Here is a 10176-nt window from a genome sequence, read left to right as displayed (position 1 = left end):
TTTTTTTTTTTTTTTTTTTTTTTTTTTTTTTTTTTTTTTTTTAGATTTTTTGAGGTGTTCTTTACAGGCTATAGTCAGATAATACCTCAGGGCCTTTGATGATTCTCTTAGCTCATGAATTTTAAATTATCTCCTATTAAATTAGCCCAGGGTCTTAATTACATTCTCAAATATAGGGTGTATGACCATTTAAAGGAAGTTTATAAGATTAATTTTCTTTCTTTTATTTGTAAGATTAATCTTCTTTAATTTTCACAATAACTCTAAAATGATTATAAAAGTCATTCTTAATTTTTCCTGATTTTTTTTTAACTTTTAGTGTGAGATACTTGCAGAATCACCTGCAGTTGTAAGAAATTATGCAGAAAGATCTCATGTACCCTTCAACTGTAATGACTTGCATAACTGCAGTGCACTGTCACAACCAGGAAATTAAGAGTGAAGCAATCCAATGACCTTATTCAAATTTCACCAGTTTTGCATGCAGTCCTTTGTGTGTGAATGTCCTTTATTTTTTAACCTTTTAAGAAGACAAAGAAAGTTTAAGGTTTTGTTTTTTGGTTGTGGTTTATCTGGTGCAATATGAGTTTTAAAGAGCTCCTTATTTTTCTTTTTTCATCTCTCCAGTAGTTTTTCATTTTTACTAATAAGGCGATGCATGGATCACTACATGTAAAACATCATTTTTGTCTCTTTGTATTTGAAATCCTTAGATTTCTATTTCCTCAAAATTAGATGTTCTTACCCTGACTGAATTGATCAGTTTCATTTCTTTTTTTTTAAATCACTTTAGCAAAGATTATGTAATAGCAAGCTTTGTTCTTTATTAAAAATCATTTTTGAGGTTGTCTAGATAACTTTTTCCCTGTTGCTTTGTTATGTTTGCCATATTTATCACCATGCATTATATTACTGGCTCAAAATTCATTGTTGGGTTCCTGATGTCTGTTCTCTTTGTTATCAAAATATTTTCCCTTCATCTTTAGCTTTATGATTTTAACTGACACTTTCAATTATCTCTCTCTTTCAAACTTCCCAATATTTGGCGATGTTAGATTTCTAAATTTCCTTCCCAAACTCTATTTTGAAAACGTTGTTTATATTTTGTTAGGAAATAAGGTTAACAAAGAGCATCTGTTCCTTTAATTTTGTAGTACTACAGTGCAGCTGGTAACCCAGTAGGCTATCTATTTGGTTCTCACAGGGATCTCTAGGTGTTATAAAGAGTATTATTTTTCTTGCCTGGCTGGTATATAGTCAAAAGCCCAAAGATGGAAACACATATGGATGATGCAATGATTAAGGTTAAGATATCTGTGTTTTATAAACAGAAAAGTCAAGTGTGATAATTGCAAATGGGCCACTTACAGAAGTTAATGTTGATATCAGAATCATGATTTGCATTTCCTGATTTTGGTACTTCATTTGAAATGTTAATGATTCATTTCCACAGGCACTGACTTTTATAATCTTGGAATTTCCTAAGAGAACAGAAAAGCAGAAAAGGAAAATTACAACCTAGACTTTCCTACTACGCAGTATTGAATGCAAAAATATGCCAATGTATAAGTTACCATTATACTAAAAATACAGATACACAGGTCACGTATGTCAAAGTAATTAAACAAGGAGGCCATTAGACCTAGGTGATTCTAATGCCTTGGCAACCAAACTGAAACCTAAGCCAGACTCAGTTCCTGGAGATGTCTCAAGGTTAAGAAATCAAAACACAAGAACACCCAATCACAAATAGTCTTTCTCAAATAAGACAGCTGCTTATGCTGTAGCCAGTCAAGTCATTTCTATGCTTTGCTTCTATGTCTGCTTTATAAAAGCCTTTCTTTTCTCTTAGTTCTTGTCAGCAGAAGACTCCCAGCCATTTTTATATGGTGGTGCCCAGTTCAAATTGGTGTTTGCTCAAAAATCATAAGCTCTTCAAATTTTATTTATTTCAGTTTCTTTTTTAACACATTATAGTTCTAGGTAATGCATTTGTTAAACTTCAGGGATCTATGTTTGTCTCTAAATACACCTATGCTAAATTGGCCATCCTTTATTTTCGTTGTTCCTGGTTTATTATTTACAGCCTTTTTTCTTAGAATAGCAGACAAAGGAATTGAAACTGAACACGTTATGCAAAGGTAATATATAGGATTTTGTTTCATAAAAAAACCTGCCCAACTTAACAGTGACACAAATACTTCAATAACATATGCTACATCATGTCTTGTCCCAAACAGTGCATACAGTTGAAGAGAATATGGACAAAAACAGCACACAAACCATATCAGTGCCACTTGACACTCATACAGGAAATACTTAAAATGTCTGATGAAAAGCAAGCATGAAACATGTTCACTTCAAAGGGTATTTCAGAGTAAACTGTAGAATGCTACTAGTTATGTGATAATTGCCTCATTTTCTAAATGATGATAAAGTACTTTTGTTGTTGGCGATGGTATCCTTACTGAGAGGTCCTAAATCTATTAGGTTTTATCAACATGATTTTTGAACCAAAGGAGACTATCAAAAAGCGTTGTAGGATTAGGCCTTTTCAAAATTTATTTATTTATCTTGGGAGAGAGAGGGAGATTGCCCATAAGAGAGAGCAAGGGAGGGGCAGAGAGAGAGGGAGAGAGAATCCCAAGCAGGCTCCATGCTGTCAGTGCAGACAGGCAGCTAGATCTCACAAACCTAAGATCAGGACTGGAGCAGAAACCTAGAGTCCTACACTAAAAGGACTGAGCCACCCAGGCACCCCTTGGCCTTTTCAAATGTAAATAGTCAACCCATTGATTTTGATGGAAAAATACCCTACGGTGGGGAGGCAGGGGATGGAGCAGATAGTACCTTAGCCTTTTCATCCCCAGAGTTAAGGGAATGAAAAGTTGAAACAGAATATGACTATACTTTATATTTTAGAATTGAAATGAAATATGACTAATTGATGAAAATTGCCATCTTTTAAGAATTTCTTATAATTACAGTTATTTCTTTTCCTTTGCTATGCGTTAGCTCTTGGACTCACTTAGATTTTTTTGGTAATACTTTCAGAAAATTCTGTCTAACTTATCATTGCACTTATTATGTATTATTAGATTTTATTTATGTATTATGTATTATTAGATTTTCTTATAATACACTTATTATGTATTATTATAATACATAATACATAATGTATTATTATACATAATACACTTATTATGCACTTATTATGTATTATTAGATTTTCTTTATATTCTCCATCATTTCTATTTTATAAAACTATAACGTCCTCCTGAATAGGGACCATATTTATCTTACTCGCTAATGTAATATTGACACTGACTGAAGTATTTTTCACAGTAGAATACTGGATGCTTATTCTATGGTCTCTTAAAATAAACATTTTTTTTTAAAAATATGCAATTAAAATACATATTTACAACAGGTACATTAGAAAGAATAGAAAGAAAAAAAGAACAAAATCATCAATGAATTTTATCAGACGGAGATAAGTACTATATATTCTTTCAGATATTTTCCTTGTAGATGTGTGCAATCATATGTTTTTAAATTATTTAGTATTCCAGAATAGGATCAGATTATACATATTGTTCTCAAGTCTGTGTGTTTTTTGTTTTTTTTGCTCCTATTTAGGCTTTTCCACCCAGAGCCTCATTTATTGCTGCTTTCTTTTTTTTTAAGTTTTTTTAATCTTTATTTTTGAGAGAGAGAGAGAGAGAGAGTGTAAGTGGGGGAGGAACAGAAAGAGGGAGACACAGAATCCAAAGCAGGCTTCAGGCTCCGAGCTGTTGGCAGAGAGCCCGATGTGGGGCTTGAACTCACAAACTGTGAGATCATGACCTGAGCTGAAGTCGGATGCTTAACCAACTGAGCCACCCAGGCACCCCATATTGCTGCTTTCTAAACTAGTCAAATCATGCTATTTTAGCTTTATGTTTCACACATATGAAGGCAATCCTTTGGCTAGTTGTATAGATTAGCTGAACACCTTCATAGACCTCTTTTTGTTGCAAAGACCCTGGAGCTAGAACTTGAATGACAGAAACCATCCCATTAGCATTTTTGTGGCAGTATTCCATCACTGGTGTAAAATATGAGGTCTTGACAATGAGAGAGAAAAAATTAAAAAAATAAAATAAAAGAAGAATCTTAGATAGTCCTATCAGGCAACTCTTGGATGACAGTTTTGTAGGTCATTGTTGCAATTGGAATGAATACTCCATATTTATATCATTTTAATGTCACAAAAATCTATTATTGATTTCAAGAAAATGGTATTTTGAGAAAATTATGAAGCAAATCTTAACTATGAGGCAAATAATGTCTTCAAATTGCAAAGAAAGGTATATCTTGTATTCAATAGTTAGTATTCCATCCAGAGAAGATAGACTAAAAAATTTGCCAACTATGTCACATAAGTCATTGCTTGATGCTAACAATTGTGTTTTTATTCTTACAAAGTACAACAATTTCCTTAAAAATTCAAGTAACAAGCCACAGAATCTTATATGAAACTTAGGTAGGCACAAACCTTTGCTAGTTCTGTAAATTTCTTTTCTATTGGTAGTAGAGAGAAAGACACCCTGACCCCATACATACATACACTGGTTGAAAACAAAACCTCTCTCCTCTTTTATAATTGTAGAAGTAGATTAAGGTCTTGAGGTTCTTGTCAGCTATATGTAACTATTTTGCATGAAGAAATTAACTTTTACAAAATCAACAGCTGAACAAATTCTACATGAGCACAAGTATGTTAGAAAGTTAAGCATGGAGGAATACATTTTTTGGTAACTGCTGTGTATTATTTCTTTGAAATATGAATTAATTGTCATAGACTGGGTGGGGATTGGGGAACTATTTCAGAAGACAACTAAAAACTATTGCTGATAATTTTACATTTTCATTGAAAGCTATGAATCGTTCTTAGGTTCACAAACTATATGATTTACAAACACTGCCATGTAACATTTTCTCTAAGAATAAAGAAATTATGCACCCTCACTCTACCCAAGAAAATAGGATAAGGATTAAATATTACCAAATATTTAGATAATCACATGGCTGTTGGCAGGATCCAGTTCCTTTCAGGTTGTCAGGCTCTGTTGGACAGAGTCCACCTTCATTTCCTTACGTGTGCTACTTCACAGAGCAGCTCACTACATGGCAAATGCCTCATCAGAATCAAGTAAGTGGGAAGATTAGAGAACACACATGAGGAAAACAAATAACAGTCTTCTATAAACTAGTCTGGGAAGTGACATCTCATGTTGCTATATTCGGTTCACAAGAAGCAAGTCGCTGGATTCAGCCTACACTCAAGGCAAGGAGAACACACGTAGTTGTAAATACTAGGAATAAGGGATCATTGGAGGCCATTTTAGAAGCTGATCACCACACAAAATAACACGTTGCCCTCATGGTGTTTTTTTTTTTTTTTACCAGCCTCAAGGATATAGGTCACTATATAGGGCTTTTCCATTTCACTTAGGTCAGTCTCAGTCAAACACTGCTAACACAATATTATAAAATCAGATCTTTTACAGCAGACAAGAAACTATAGATTTTATAGGAATGCATAGCAGTAGTGAAATTTCTTTAAAGGTGAATATTCATTAGTCATCCTTCACAAACGTATCTTCAATGTGATGATATTTGGCGGGTGTGTGTGTGTGTGTGTGTGTGTGTGTGTGTGTGTGTTTGGGTGTGTGTGTTTACATGTGTGTTTGTTTAACTCTGTAGGGGGCACTGGAAAAAGAAATTCCACTATTTAATAAGAGAAGGTGGATTCTTGTTAAAGAGCCATACTTGATTTGTAACAAGTATATATTCTTTGGGTTATTTGATAAGCATTTTATTGAAGTGTAATATACATACAAATAAATACAAAATCAGATATACAGTTTCATGACTTTTTACAAAGTGAAGACACCATGTAGTCAAGAAATGCAATATTGTCAGTATGTCAGAACATGCCTGTGTTCCTATCCAGTTACTAACTTTCCAGAAAGTAACCATTTTTCTCTACCACTTCTTCATCTGTTCTGGCTGCTAGCACAAAGCACCCATAGACTGGGTGGTTTATAAATGACAGAAATTTATTTCTCATGGTTCTAGAGGCTAGAAATCTGAAATCAGAGTGCCAGCATGGTCGAATTCCGGTGAGAACCCTCTTCTGGGTTGTAGACTGCTGAATTCTCATTATATCCTCACATGGTGGAGAGCAGAGAGCATCAAGCTCTCTCATGAGTTTAAGAAAGACACTAATCCAGTCATGAAGGTAGCCCTGGTTACCTCATCTAATGCTGATCAGCTCCGAAAGGCCCCACTTCCTATTATCATCACATTGGGGGGGGGTAGGGTTTCAATATATAAAATTTGGAGAGACACAAATATCCCCTTTAACAACCACCATAAATTGTTTTTTCTGTCATTTTTTAAATACACAAATGGAATCAATTATGTATATATTTTTTAAATGTTTTTATTTATTTTTTGAGAGAGTGCAAGCGGGTTTTGAGAGAGAGTGCAAGAGAGAGAGGGGGACAATGGATCCGAAGTGGGCTATGCGCTGATAGGCTGAGAGCAGAGCCTGGTGTGGGGCTAGGACTCACAAACCAGGAGATCTTGACCTGAGTGAAGTCCAATGCATAACTGACTGAGCCACCCAGGCACCACTCAAGTATGTACACTTTTACAACAAGGCTATTTTACTCAAAATGGTTTGTGAGATTTGTGTAGCCAGGTTCACCCATTGTCATGCTTTGAAGTAGGTGTTCTATTTTAAGCTTTTGGCAATACTGTTAGTGCTGCTATGGACATTCTTTGTACATACCTTCATATGTGTGCTAACACCTATGAATACATTTCCAATGGGTTTATACATCTAGGAGTGTCCTGAGTCATTAGGGATGATGGATTCAGTTTTAGAAGACATTTTCTAAAGTTCCGTATCAATTTTATATGCACCAGAATTGCACAAGAGTTGCTTCTTAAGTTATTCCACATTTTGGCCAACACTTGATTAGTCATTTTCATTTTAGCCATTCTAGTTATGTTAGAGGTATTACATTTTAATAGGCATTTCCTTGATGGATGTGGATTTTGAGAAGTTTTTCAAAGTTTATTGACCATTTGAATTACCTATTTTGGGAAGTACTTATAAGACTCTTACCTATTTGTTTAAAATGAATAGTCTGATTTTTTTTTTATTGACTTACAAGATTGTTATACATTCTAGATGCTTTTCATTGGTCAGATAAATGTATTATTATGGATATCTTCTCTCCCTTCAGTAGCTTGCTTTTCATTTGATGGCTTATTTGAGAGAAATCATTTTTTATTTTAATAAAATCCAATATATGAATTGGACTTTTGCTTTATGGTTAGTGACTTTTTGTCTTGTTTAAGAAATAATTGCCAAACATCAAGGTCATGATATTGCATAGAAACTTTATTGTTCTTCCTCTTATATTTAGATGTACAATTTACCTGGAATTGACCTTTGACTATGTTATGATGTAAAGGTCAAGACACATTTTTTCCCCCATGTGGTTATCGTATAGCTCTGTTAACAATTGTTAAATCAACCATCTTTCCCCACTTCAATTCAAGGTCAACTTTGTCATACATCAAGTGACTGTATAAATGTCAATCTGTTTCTGGACCATCTTGAGAATTGACATCTTTATAATACTGAATCTTCTAATGAATAAACATGGTACATTGTATTCATTGTCTATTGCTGCATAACATATTATCACAAGTTTAACAATTTAAAATGAAACAAATTTATTATCTTGCTGTTTCCATGGGTTGGTAGTCTGGATGCAAATTAGCGAGACTATTCACAGTCTTACTAGGCTGAAATCAAGGTGTTAGCCAGGACTGATATCTCATCTGAACCTCGGAGAAGTCATCACTGTTGTTAGGATTTAACTCTAAAACCAGTGTATGTCTTTTGATCTCCCTGGATCCCTGTCCTCTGTTTAGTTGCTGAAATGGTATTTTCTATTTCTGTGGTAAAAAGAGTTTCTTCCTTAGAAGCAGTAGTGTAGTATTAAGATAATTTATTCAGTAGTGCTAATTTGGCCTTTTGAAGTCTGAGAGTAAGGAGGAGTTGAGAGAGAATGGGGGCTTTGTCAGATAATTGTGAGACTCTTAACTTTCTCATTGTTGGAATTCTTACAAATAGAGCTAAATCATACACATATTTGTGGATAATTGGATAATAATTGCTAGTTTATTTATTTTAGTTTTGCAGTGAGCTTCTCTAGAAGAAGGGGAGGATAAGATAAAGTATCTTCATCAATTTAAAATACACACCCATTCTAGACATTTCATTTGTTTGCCTTTTACTCTGAAACGAGTGGTCACTAAAACCACTAATTATATTGTATGAATACACCATGGTATAAAATGATGAAAACCAGCATTAAAATTGGGAGTCAAGAAGCCAAGCTTCTGTTGTGTCAGGTTACATTCTTAAACCTTCATATTCTGTGGGGAAGCCCTCACCCTCTAAAATGTTTCGGAGGGATGACTTCAGCAGAAATGAAGTACTTGATGATCCAGTAAATCTTGTGAGTTTTATCCATTATGAAATTATTCCATATGGAAAGACTTATTGAAAATGAAGTTTGATTCAGAAAATAAAATCACATGTAAGAACTAAATTTATACTGCTTGTAAAAAACTGTTAGGACTATAAATTTCAGTGTATAATTGCTGAATTTAATTGCTACCATAATATGGTTAGCTTATATATTAGGAGAGCAATGTCCTCTCTTCTGGAGTTAGAAAGTTTAGGACTTTAATGAAAACATATCAGTTAACTTTAGATAAAGTCCTTTATTACGTCCTTTGCTTAATTATGTTAAAACATAACCAAGCACGTAAGAATTACTGTCAGTGTCAGACTCTCCTCTGTACCCACCTTGTGAGAAGAAAAATTGAAAAAGAAATTCCTAACTTAAAAGCAAATATTTTAGGATAAAATTATTGCAACCCACATTATTATCATGGGAAGGAGAAAAATATTATATGACATTTCCAGGTACCGAGTCTTAAGGAAAATGTATTTTGTACTAATTAACACTACCTGGAAAAGCATGGATTGTGAATTATGGCAGGCATGAGTTTGAATCTTCACTGGATAAATCTTTATGGAACTGAACGTTCCTACTAAATATTAATGTGATAACCTTGGGTATTATATCTGGCCAATAATCGACAGGGTGGGTAATTTATAGGTATAAGCCTCAATTTCTTCACCTGTAAACTAGATTAAATGAAGACTTACAATCGCTTTTTGCCAATCCTAAACCGCGCCCCCCCCCAAATCCTCTGAAAAACAGGACCTACTCTCATAAATCATTTGGTGGTAAAACTTGTGTGAAGTGTTATAGGGGTAGTGAGAGTCTTTTTAAAATCTTATCTAGTATGAGTTATTATAACTTTGATTGTTGAACTATTAATGCAATGGAGAGAGAACGACATGCATTAGTTTTCTCCAATCCAAAAGAATATGAATTCTATGATATATTTTGACCCACAGAGTTTTTATAAAATAATATGGACACATATATTTACTTTTCATAAATAACACAGTACCTACTATACAAAAAATGCTAACTTCCTTTCTGCTACTTGGTATTATTCTTTAGATATTTAGGTATTTATTCCTTACTTGTTTTATCTGGCTCATATTGATTTTTCCTAAACTTCAGAAACATTACAAACAAAAAACTGAGCCAAAGATACATTTCAGGGATGTTCTAAAGGTGAGCTTCAGAATTACAGACATTTTTATGAAGGATTTTTTTTTTGTACCTCAAGATCTGAGAGCAGCTCAGCCAAAATCTCTAATTATCTACATCTCAAATACATCAAATCAAGTAAATAAAATAAGGTTAAAACAGTTATTACCAAGTACTTTAAAAAACAAAGACACTTGATCAGATGAACTTGGTCTAGAAAAGAATACCCATATAGAAATGAATTAATTTTATTTTGAAATATTTGCTGCTATCTGAACACCTATAACATTTCAGGGCATTCATTTGTTTCCATGCCCTTCTGCTAGACTGTAGGACCTTTGACAGTAGGATCCATTTCTTTCTTTCTCCCTCCCTCCCTCCCTCCCTCCCTTTCTTCCTTCTTTCCTTCCAT

At 33.8% G+C, this 10176-nt stretch overlaps 1 protein-coding gene across 2 annotated transcripts in view; it reads left to right on the top strand.

Annotated features, from left to right (window-relative positions):
• CTNNA3 (catenin alpha 3) overlaps positions 1–10176 on the top strand; it is a 1766595-nt gene that overhangs the window by 1441964 nt on the left and 314455 nt on the right. The gene's annotated exons all lie outside the window — the stretch shown is intronic.

The sequence above is a fragment of the Herpailurus yagouaroundi genome, unplaced genomic scaffold (genome assembly GCF_014898765.1).
Source record: "Herpailurus yagouaroundi ecotype Mexico unplaced genomic scaffold, PumYag 163, whole genome shotgun sequence".
In the NCBI taxonomy this organism is placed as follows: domain Eukaryota; kingdom Metazoa; phylum Chordata; class Mammalia; order Carnivora; family Felidae; genus Herpailurus; species Herpailurus yagouaroundi.
The sequence above is the reverse complement of the archived record's forward strand: the minus strand, read 5'-3'. Positions and strand labels throughout refer to the sequence as shown.